At 42.2% G+C, this 12,106-nt stretch overlaps 1 protein-coding gene across 2 annotated transcripts in view; it reads left to right on the plus strand.

The window, feature by feature from the left end:
- Nucleotides 1–427: 427 nt before the first annotated feature.
- DNAJC5B (DnaJ heat shock protein family (Hsp40) member C5 beta) overlaps nucleotides 428–12,106 on the plus strand; it is a 93,126-nt gene continuing 81,447 nt past the window's right edge. For both annotated transcript variants that reach the window (XM_032847900.1, XM_032847901.1), the window contains exon 1: nucleotides 428–533. The gene's annotated coding sequence lies outside the window, so the exon portion shown is untranslated. The remainder of the gene's footprint in view (nucleotides 534–12,106) is intronic.

Below are 12,106 nucleotides of genomic sequence, written 5' to 3' on the forward strand. Positions count from 1 at the left end.
GTTTCTTGTCATGGGTGGATTCAGATAAAACTCATCCAACAAGCTATCTATCAGAGAACAATGATGTTGACAAACTCCACAGAGTAGGACCCAGCAGGGGTGCAATGTGTTCAGAAGAACAGGGGTCTGACACTGCGGGCACGTGGGTTTAGATTTAGCTCTGCCGCTTACCAACCTGGAATTTGAATTTCCCCATCTGTAAAATAAGGGAGTTAATTTAAAATCTAGTCACTAGGTCTCCAAGGTCTCCACCCATAGTAAGATCCTATGATTCTATGGCTCAGTTAAGAAATAAAAAGATTAACCTTTCCCACCTCCCATCATGCGCAAGACAGAAAATGCTGAAGCCAGAGGGTCTCAGCTGAGCCTTTGGGAGGAGCAAGTATTCTACTCTGTGACATCACAATATCCAGCCCAGGCTCAGCTGTGGCTACTGAGTAGAAGGTAACAGAAGGTTCAGCTATTGATATATTAGAGGTGGGACGCTACCTGACAGAGCTAGAAGGAATCAGCCAGCCATGCCTCCAGTTCAGGTATGTAACAATTGCTAAGCTTAGAACAGAAATTGCTGGTATCTAAAAAAAAAAAACAGGAGAAGACCATAAGACGAGTGTATCATCAGGCTTAGGAATAATAGTGTAAGCACAGAGACTACACACCAGACACTTTACAGTGAGCAGAAAAAAGGCCGAAGGTAGTCCTACCAAAAAGAGAGCTGAGGATTATTCTCCCAATAGCCAGACTTATTTATTGTCATGAAGCCAGATGAGAACATTCCCAAGATTGTCAGCCCCTTACTGTTCTCTCCCCAACCAATGTAAAAATGCAAAAGAAACAATTACCTCAAGAAGTCAGTGTAAAATTACTTTGTAAAGTAGTTTACATTTATTACCTGGTAATGTTTATTCTTTTAATAGCTTCTCCCCATAATGACAGGGAAAAATAAACTAAACAAAAAGTTAACTGAAAGAGGCATTTTAATAGAATATAGCATAAAAATAGAAACAAAAGTAATAAAAAGAGGAGAAATAAATTTATTATGTGTTAGCAATAGAAATTAATTCTAAAGTCTGGTTTTGAGATTTCAAGGCTTAAAAGGCAAAAAGGCCATCATCCCCTATAAAGAGTGAAAGAGAAGGGCCTTATGGTTGAGAAGTAAGTAAAACAGTTCAGCTGGAACCATTTACAACTCCTCCCCCCCTAAAGAACTCACGCCAGTGAAATCATCGCTGGGGATGCGGACATTTCTGTTTTCTTTACCTTGCTTTGGGGTTTTGGCTTCTAAAGTATTTGTTTCTTCCTGTAGTCTTGGGGCCCTGAGAGGCTCCAGTGACGGGCAAATAGCTGTTCTGTTTACCAGTAGGGCGGAGCGTGGGGTGGGTGCCAGGTCCTGACTCATCTCCACTGGCCTCCCTCTGTGTCTCAGCACACTGCGACCCCAGAGCTGAGTACAGGACTGTTCAGGCAGGCACGCTGAGATTTGCCTGCAAGAGCTAAGTTTATTGCCACATTCCCTCAGTAGAAGCAGCAGTCTAGTTTCTGACAGGTAGATTAGTTACCCATAGGGGACCCCACCAGCAATAGACAAGGTGAAGGGAGACACAATCTCTAACCATGGGACACAATTTTTAACACTCTTTGGTCTCCAACACATCAGGAATAAATATATCCCAGCAGTAATTCCAACACTGTATATACTATAAAAGTAAAAATAACCCAAAGCATATTGATAAATCCAGAGGTCCAGGTAAAAACAAAATGTACTTTCACATTAACTCTAGTATATATCCAACTTCCCTCTAGAGAAGCAACCATAATTTTTACAATTACATTATGATCCAACATCTTAGGTCCTTGAAAATTAAAACTTCACTGATCCAATTTTTAGAGTTCATTCATAGTCAGTGACAATTAAGTTTAGGTTTAACCTGAAATAATATCCAAAAAACATAGAATGTCCTAACTTGTCTATGCAAATATATTGACTATAATGTTCTCTGACCATTGTGTTAGTCATAGACCAAAGAATTTTAGAGTTGGAAGGGAACTGAGAGATCATCCATTCCAATGTCCTCATTTCCAGAAGAAGAAACCAGCATAGAGAGGTTGTGTCTTGACTTAGATCATTAAGCTAGGGATTGCTAGCTTGGGAACCATAGCTTAAAGCCTCTTACTATTAGCCTGGTGGCTTCTTCAATACTCCTTGCCCTTAATTCATGCTGAATGAATTTCTTGGTTCATATTTCAGCTATTTTAGAGTATCCTAAGGGAGGAAATCTCATTTTATTCCCTCGATGTGTTTGTTGGTCAATTCAAGTACTCTATGGCGAGTGACACTAGTCACAAATCTCTTCTAGCCTTTACCACTCCACATAAAAATAAGCTTTGGTCAAGGTCAAGAAAAGGCACCCAAGACCCCATTGAACAGGCTGAGATAACAACAAAAATAAATCCAGGGAAATCCACAGGTTACTCTGCCTTGAGGCCCGATTAGGAGTAGTATGCTGGGGGAAAAAAAAAAAGACATTTATGCCATTAATGGCCTTTTTGCTTTATAATAAGCATGCAGACTTTCTGTGGCCTTGTCTTTCCAGTATAGGTAGATTGCTTTGTTTATGTGTATGTGTGTGTGCCTACTCTGTGATACACATGTGTACTCCATAAATGTATGTATGAATGGACACTTCATCTGGCAGGTATGGCTGTCATACCATCTGTGGTAACTGGCCTATCCTTATTACCTAATATGTCTCCTTTATGAGCCTTTCCTAACTTATGCCGCAAATTAATATTTTATTTGGAGTTACCTTGATATCTTAGGTGCTCCCTTAGATTTGTTTGTTTTATGTAGAGCTGCACAGGTCTTGCATCTCTAATTTGTAAGTTTGAGCCCAGGCATTCCCTGCATATAAACACTCAGAGCCTTTTCCAATTCAATTCATTGCAAATATACCAATATATGTCCGAAACCCTCAAATCTGAAAGAAAATGAAATGAAGAATTGCTAAATATATATATAGATCTCATTCCCATAGTCATCGGCTGCAGAGGTCTGATGAATATTTTCTAGGTCACTAGGTTGTTTTTAACTTAAGGATCTTCCATACGTTTCTAGCTATCCACACAGATCATCTTTAATAAAAGTATTATTAAGTGATCACCAAGAGAAAAGAACATTCCATCATGGCATAGGGTTTAAACAGGGCTGTGGTAGTATTCTTTCAGATTCCATATTAATTTTTCAAAGGCTGTGTAATATATTGGGTAATTGCATACATACGTAGCATAAAACTCTAGGAGAAATTTGGTTATGAGAAATGGAGGGATAAAAAGAGCTTTAGTTTCAGATTCTTCATTGTGAGTTTTAAATTCCCAAATCTGTCCAGTAAACCGAAATGCAGGTATGCCAAATGAACTTTTGAAATGTTTTCCATCAAATTCCCCCAAAAGTTTCATCTTGATAAGTCTTATTTAACAGCCTTGGGAGAAAAAATAAAAGAAAGCTATCTTGCTAGAGATCAAGACATTTGATTCTTTCTCTTGCTGCTACCACCTGGAGTGCTTTGGCATCTGGCCACACCTGGATCTCTGACGTGCACAGGACTTTTCTTTATCCCAGCCCAGCCTCCCTGCCTATTCTCCTAAGAATTGTGCAATAAGACCTTTGTAACCTGAGGCCTGTGAAGTCTGGAAAGGAATGTGACACAGAGCCAACAGACATTGCTGCCACCAGAGCAAAGAAGGAGATTTCCTGCTGTTCACCTGGTACCTGGGGCAATCTCAGAAGGGGAAAGGTGTATGCTCTAAAAAGGAGTGGGAATGGAGCCCTTGGCAAGATTGTGCGGCAATCACTCCAGTGTCTTTTTCTCCTGGTCTTTGCCAACCTCCAGAGTCATGTTTCATGCTGTTCCCAAGAGTAGTCTCACATCCATTTTTGAAGCACTTTCCTTTCCCACTGCTAACTGCACTCCCTGTTGAAAGCTATGAGTTGTAGTTCTCATTCTTCCAGTGCTCCCATACATGCTGAAGGGTGATCCTAATGGGGAGGGAGTGTTCCATATTAAATACTGATGTTGATGGTAGACTGACAGATGCTTCTGGCAAGGCAGCTAGAGAGATCTTTGTGATCTGAAGCCTACTGGTACTCATTAGCTAGCAACAAAAATCTCTTCTCCCCACTGCCCCCACATACATCTTCCTCCATCAATGACAAGTGCACAGTCTGCTCACTGGCAATACCTGGGGTTATCCCTTCATTCCTCTGCCCAGGGAATTATGTAATGAGCTGAGTCCCGAAGACCCTTCTTTTAAGTTGCCCAAACATCACAATGGCCACACAAGTGGACCTCTAACTAAAAGGAAGAACTAAAAAGAAGTCAAAGACTTAACCCTCAGTCTTGCACTGTTTAATGCAACTAAATAATTAACCATAAAGGACAAGTCCTGTATTTTATCAATATTGCTCATCAGCCAAAGGTGGCACCTGAAAAAAACATTTGTAGCCAGTTGAGAAGACAACTTACTTGACAATTAGAATACCAGTATTCCTCTCTTCCTTTTAGCATATTTAGAATGCAAAATCATTATTCTTAGAAGAGGGGGAGAGCATTTCTTTTGTGTTCAAATAGGTTCCTTTCTAGGTTAGGAACCGATACTATCTCACACCTCTAACCAACACACTGTCTCTTGATGTACTCTGTCCTGTTAAGGTGGTTACTGTCCTTTCTCCTTTCTTCCCCAAATGAATTCAGTGTCAGTTTCAATCCATTTTGTGGTTTTTTTTTAAAGATTTATTTATTTATTTATTTGACAGAGAGAGATCACAACTAGACAGAGAGGCAGGCAGAGAGAGAGAGAGGGAAGCAGGCTCCCTGCTGAGCAGAGAGCCCGATGCGGGACTCGATCCCAGGAACCTGAGATCATGACCTGAGCCGAAGGCAGCGGCCCAACCCACTGAGCCACCCAGGCGCCCCACTTTGTGTTTTTTTAAAACAATATATGGCAATTTAAAAAATTGCATTTTGGGAATACATTCGGCCTTTAAAGAATTAAAAGACTTGGGAGACCTGGTATACACCTGTGAAGAGTTCAAAAGCAAAAAAGGAACTGCGTAACTTGAAAAATGTTTGCACTGTGGCTTCAGAGTGCCCCCAGAGCTGAGTGCAGAGTAGAAGTGAAACTGTCCTGAGAGTTCAGTTTGCTCATCACAGCAGAATTGGGACTTGAAGAGAAAGAGTAGTGATTGACACAAGCTTGGAGAGAAAAACAATTTTTCCAGTGCAAATTTCAGCCCTGGCCCAACAGATCTTCTCCCACTTACAGACTTTATCTCCACTTGCCCTGTGTTTTTACAACTTCTTCCCTGCATGCAAGGCAAACAATTCACATGACCTCGTCAGGATATGGAAAACGGGAGACATGGAAACATGCCACACCAGAAAACATGAAACCAACCCTAGCAGGTGGTTTCTGTGGAAGTCTCCACACGCTGTACCCTGGGTTGTGTATGATTTTAATTATGGACATGGGTTTCTTGACCTTATACCCAAAAGTCCAACATGTTCCAAACTTAATTCATTATCTTCCTCCAAATCTGCTCTCCTTTTGTGATTCCCATCTCAGCCAATGACCTCATCATATTCCCTGGCTAGCATCGTGAGTGTGCTCTGATTCCTGGGTCTCTCCTCCCCTTCACTTTGTCATTAAGCCCAGGACGTTATCTCCGTATCTCTTTCAAATCCATCCCTTCCTTCTAGTTCTGACTGCTGCTGCCCTGGGGCACACACTCATCCTCTTTCCCTAAGATCACCCATCTCCCCAGCTTCTTTCCTCTGCACTCTGTTGTTCACAACTTTCTAATATAAGAACTGGAGGTAGTCATTTGCCAGTTTAAAAACAGTTCAAGTTTTCCCATTGTTTGAAAAATGAAGATCAAACTCTATCTTGGCTTTCAAGGTCTTTCACCTTCTCTAATCTCTCCCTTCTGTCACCCATTCACTCAGCCCTCCCCACTTTATTCTTTAGAGGGACCTCTATTCTTTCCATTCTCCAGCCTGCCCAGCCCTTTCTTTCATCAATGGTGTCACTCATACAGCTGTCTCCTCCTCCTTCTGCTCCTCCTCCTCCTCCTCCTTAAGATTTTTTTTTGGGGGGGGAGGGGCAGAGGGAGAGGGAGAGTCTCGAGTGGACTCTGCACTGAGCGTGAAGGCTGACACAGGGTTTGACCTTACTACCCTGAGATCACAGTCTGAGCCAAAACCAAGAGTCAGGATGCTTAACCAACTGTACCTAACCCAGGCACTCCATACATCTCCCTTCTGATAGCTGAACTCCTACAGGATTCCTCCTAAATGGGTGACTTTTTCTTCCTCAGTTATTTCTGATTTTCTTATGGCTCTCTTATTTTTACGACCCTTTATGCTGAAGGAGTGAGCAAGGTGGGGTTGGAAGACCAGTGAGGAGAGAGTAGAAGAGTTTTTCATTCTCTCTCTCTTTCCTTCCCTTTCTTTAGATTTTATTATTTATTTGAGAGAGAATGAAAATGAGTGGAATCACAGAGATAGAGGGAGAAGCAGTCTCCCCACTGAGCAGGGAGGCTGCTGTGGGACTCGATCCCAGGACCCTGGGATCACGACCTAAGCCAAAAGCAGATGCTTAACCAACTGAACCACCCAGGCCCCCCAAGAGTAGAAGAGTTTCTTATGATAGGAAATAGCATGTGCAAAGACTCAAAGAGAGAATGGTGCCTTCAAGGAACTAAACAGTGTATAGTAATTAGTGGAAATAGAATCTGAGGAAAGAATAAGGAATTGGAGAGAGATGGCAGTGGAGAAGGAAGCAGAAGGTTGCCCTGCTAAGGAGCTGGGATTTTAGCTTAAGATCAGTGCACAGTTTTTTTTTTTTCTCTTTAAATAAAGTTTATTTGTTTTTTAGTAATTTCTACATTCAATACAGGGCTTGAACTCACAATCCCAACATTAAGAGTTGCGTGCTCTTCCAACTGAGCCAGCCAGGCATCCACAGTGTTTACAAGTTTAAAGAGGAATAAGCAGGCGAGAGTTAGGATACTATTTGCATTTTAAAACAATGTAGTATATGGAGAACAGGTGGGAGTGGAGAAAAACCGCAGAAAGGACTGTCAGGAGAGCATGGTAAACCAGGAAGATGATGAGTTTGGTTTAGGATAGTGACAGAGGGAAAGAGGAAGGCAGTGGACTTCTGGAAGGCCCAGGAATGATACTAGTAGTACTACGTGCAGTATCACTTCCCACTAATGCCATACTAAGCAGATCAGACTTTCTACTGTAGGAAACAAGGGCAACAAGGATTTCTTGGCTTAGGTAAATTTACACTTTTCAAAGAGAACACTGGAGATGGTGTAGAAGATGGCTAGAAGGGGAAGACTGGTTGCAGTAGGACAGAAAGGCAAGGCCGCTGAGGTAGGCTATTAAATATTGACAGTGCCCAGCTGCTCAAAGCAAGTGGGCCTCTCAGTATCTGTGATCCTGCCCCAAGCAGAGTTTAATGGAAATAGAGTTTTAATTAAAAAGTTATACGTGCATGTAGTAAAAATTTAAACATCATGAAACTTTATGCTATTGTTTTTCATAGTCCCCAGTCCTTTCCCTCCATGGAACTTGAGACAAATTTCACATGCTCTCCAGAAATATTCTATGCATATATGAACATGTGTAAGTATGTATTATGCATACGTCTCTCTCTCTCTCTGTTAAAGTTCCCAGGTCACCTAGGTATTCAATAAACCTTGGTAAATAGATGTCTGTACCTCTAAGTATTGTTCCTGATAGTCTCCATACTGTTTTTTCCTAAGAATTATTGGGCATTTTATCCTCTATTACTCTTCACAGCATAAATTTTAATTTGATCCTTTCCTTTTCTCCAACTCAGATTTTAGATGAAAGTCTTGATTTGAAGACAAGTTTCCTACCTGCCAGGTCACTGATAACCCTCAAAGGCTTCAGTGGGTCCCTTTCAGGGTGTGTAATGTCTGGTAGCTAAGGTCATCACCGGAAACCCAAATTGTGTCCTTTGACAGTATCCTGAGATAGCTGTCTGAGTCCTACGTTTTTCTTTCTCAAAGTCATTGCCCATACCAGAAAAGATAAAGTGCCCCCAGAAGCCATATTTATAATATATAATGTATCTATATCTTGATACATACCTACATACATGTTATAATAAGTGCTTGTTTTATATCAAATACACCTTCTGAATAGCACACAAATAGTGCTATTTAGGCCATTATTGCTATTTTCCCCATCTCTCAAACATAATTTCAGTCAGATTTACATAAAGACAACATTTCTTGCCAAGTTCTAAACTAACAGAAATAGCAATCATAAAAACAATTTTTTTGTATTTAGTGCCTACTGTATTAGGGTGCTCCAGAGAAGCAGAGCAAATAGGAGATATCTAGCTATGTCTATATCTGTATCCATATCTATATCCATGGTTTATTGTAAGGAATTGGCTCACACAATCATAGAGCCTGACAAGTCCTAAGACCTTCATTTGGCATGCTAGAGACCCATGAGAGCCAATAGTATATTTCTAGTCCAAATGCCAGCAGGATAGAGACCCAGGAAACACCAAGGTACAGTTACAGTCTGAGGGCAGGAAAGAACCAATGTCCTAGCACATGACAGTTTGGCGGAAGGAAATCTCCTCTTCCTTGCAGGAGGGTCAGCCTTTTTCTTTTATCCAAGCCTTCAACTGATTAGTGAGACCCACCCACCTAGGGAGAGTAATCGGTTTTACTGAGCCTACAGATTCAAATGTTAATCTCATCCAAAAACACCCTCACAGATATATCTAGGATAATGTTTTTGGCCAGACACTAGGCACTCCATGGCCTAGTCTAGCTGACACATAAAATTAGCCATCACATCTTTTATGCCACCAGTAGGCTTAGGAATTATGTAATTGCCATAAAGAGCCACGTAGAAAGTAGTGTCACTTACATTTGATCAAAAGACATTTATTTAACAAATGTTTGCACATTTTAGAGATGAGGAAACTGAGGTTCAGAGGGTTGAAATAAGTTCTGTAAGGTGGCAAAGCCACGATTCTAACCTAGGTCTAAATGATTCTATCTGGTACGCCTAGCCTGTGGGGTAGCTGCCTCCCAGCACTGTTGCTACATTCTGCATAAGTCCGGAGGTGCTCCCTCCTTAGCAGTGGGACATGTCTGAAGGCATGAGCTGTTGATCCAACCTCAGGGGCAGCAGCAGCAGGTTCTTTTTCCCCCCACATGTCTGAACATACCAAACTTGAGTGCCTCTTGGAGCTACCAGGAGGTTCTCCACGTTCCTTTGCCTTTGAGGTAATCCACAGAACATTAACAGTTGCTACTCTTTACTGAAAGCTACATTCTTGGGCTTTGCATGAATAATTTCATTTAATGTTTGCAATGGCCCTGTATTCTTCCCACCAGTCCACTCTCCCGTGGAAGGGCGAGGATGACATGGTCACTGTAGACTGCCAAGGGTAGGGACTGTGAGATATCCCTCTTAAACCACTGTCTTCAGAGCCACCAAGAGTGCCCCACATTGTCTTCAAGTTTCCCATGGACCAGCAAAATCCTTTAATGTTCCCCCAAATTTGCCCATAAAAACAGCTTACAACGTGCATGAATGAATAATTCTACAGCTGTGTGCTATCTGCTGATTCACTCATGGAACAGGCCTGGGCTTTCCCTTCATTTGGTTTGTTCCTCATGGCCTGACATGTTGCTGCTCCTCACTTTCCATCTCCTCTAGCCCTTTTAGGAAACATTGTCCAGTGACAAACTTACTGTAATCTCATTCAAAGGTGACTCCTCCAACCTGTCTTCTTACAGCACTTTTTGGATTCTGAGCTCTCCAGAAGTGCTCTTCGTGCTAACAGCATAAGCAGTTTCTACAGTGCTGCTGAGTCAGCTTCAGCCACAGCAAACCCCTTGTCTGAGAGAGCAGGAATGGCTATCAGGAAGGCATGTCTTACCCAGAACCACAATTAGAAGCCAAATCATCCATTTCCCAGATCACTGTTTCTGGCATACCATGTAGATATCAGTTCTGATGGGAGTGGGGTTCAGTCCAATACAGTGGAAGCAACATATCTCCAAGGCAACATATGAGGGGCAGACATGCAGTCTGTACCAGGTGACAAGGGGTGTCAGCACTTCTTTTGAATGTCTGCCTCTGTTTACAACAATGCACAATGACGTAGGTGCAGCATGAACAAAGCAAGTGTCAGCAAAAAAAACTGGGACAAGGTGGTCCTTTTTTTTTTTTTTTTTTTTTTTAATCAACAGAAGCAAATTGCCTTTGGTTTTCATGCTTCCCTGGAAGGCCCAGGAAAGAGCTAAGATTCTTATCTGTCTGGAATTGCAGGAAGTGACTCACTATGGCCCCAATTCCCAATGGAAGTGGCTTTGGCTTGTAGCATGTGTTTACAGAAAATCAGCTTGTAAGTCTGCATGGATCCACCCATGATCCACCTGTGTAGGCCAACAGGGAAGAATCTGGGGTCTGTGGGATGACATTTCTAGATCAGAGTGCTGGCCTGGCTCCCTCCATCTCATAACCATATGATAGAAGCTGAGAGTAAACAGGTTTGTTTCACCAAAGACTCTGAGAACTCTCTACCAGAAAAACACTAACACAAGGAAACAGTCATTGGTGGTAACAACTCACAAAAGAAAGAAAAATAAAACTGTTTTATTTTATTTTATTCAATGTCATCTACTTTTTACTTTTAAAGAGAGAGTAAATGAACTCTAGGTACTTTGAGAGCAATAAGGCAGCTGAGAAGGCAGCACATTCTAGAGGGACATAAAGACGTTGGAAGGTACCCAGAGACATGGGTACATGCTCATCCCATGTGCCAAGGACTCATTGGTGCCCTTGGACAAATCACCGACTTTACTGCTTGACCTGGGATTCTCGGAATTGGGAGACGTGTGTTTCTATCAGCTTCTGCTAATAATTATCTGATGTTGATCGAAACGTTCTCTGAGCCTCAGTTTCTTGATTTGTAAAATGGAAATAATAACATATACCCTGCCTACCTGTACCAATCACTGTGGGTTAAATGAACCTATGTGAAAATGCTTTGTAAACAACAGAGTGCTCTCTAAGCTTTTTCCTATGTGGCACTCATAATGTCTTTTGCTGAAAGTGAAACAGGAGATTGAGGAGGGTGGTGGAGCATAGTAAAAAGACTAGGGCCCTCTGGGACACAGAGAAGCATGTGGGACAGGGATACAGCTGGATTTGGAGACCATGGGCCTATGGTGGCAACGTCTGCCTCACCAGTGAGTGGGCAATCGACTCTCGGCTGTAGCGGTGGAAGAAATTAGGGGTGTTGACAAGGTAATAGTTACAATGGTGATGCCAGAGTCTAAGTTGAAGGGGAAAGGGTTGAAGAAAGGGACTTGGTTGATAGATATGGGGAGCTGGAGGTATGAGTGAAATGTAAATGTTATGTACAGAGAGGAGTTAGCTGGTGAGGTAGGCAGGATGGGCTTAGAGTGTGAGTTTGGAGTTCAAGGTTTGAGAGCTGGAGGATATCCTAGTAGGGCAAGGAGCCATGAGGGAAAGGGTGCTGGCTTGGAAAACCACCTGGGAGCTGAAGGGCCCCAAGTTGGTGACAGGATTTGGTGTGGAGGCAGAGCTGAGTGCCAGAGTCCTGAGAGAATATGTGAGGTGTCAGATCTGGGAACGGGTAGGGGGAGGACACGGAAACATGGAGGGTGGACACATCAAAGGTAGGGGGCAGTGTGTGTGGAAGGGCTGCGAAGAAAATGCTGAAGTCTTTCAGGGTAAATGAGGCTCAGAAAACAGAATGACCCAGAGGCATGCTTGATTTAAAATTTGGTATGAGTTATATATAAATCAACCATTTTACGTTTTGATAATCAAAAGTTGTAGGGGCATCTTGGCCTCAATATGCAAATATTTAAAACAAATTGTAATGGAAAACTCCTTTTAACCTGTGACATTTTTAATATAACAGGCCCAGTGGCATGCTGGGGCCAGTTAGTACCAGTGGATGAGAGCCACCCATTGGTAAATTCTCTGGAATTTTACGAGCTGGGTGTCAT

The sequence above is a fragment of the Lontra canadensis genome, unplaced genomic scaffold (assembly GCF_010015895.1).
Source record: "Lontra canadensis isolate GAN:19392208 unplaced genomic scaffold, GSC_riverotter_1.0 scaffold195, whole genome shotgun sequence".
Classification (NCBI taxonomy): Eukaryota; Metazoa; Chordata; class Mammalia; order Carnivora; family Mustelidae; genus Lontra; species Lontra canadensis.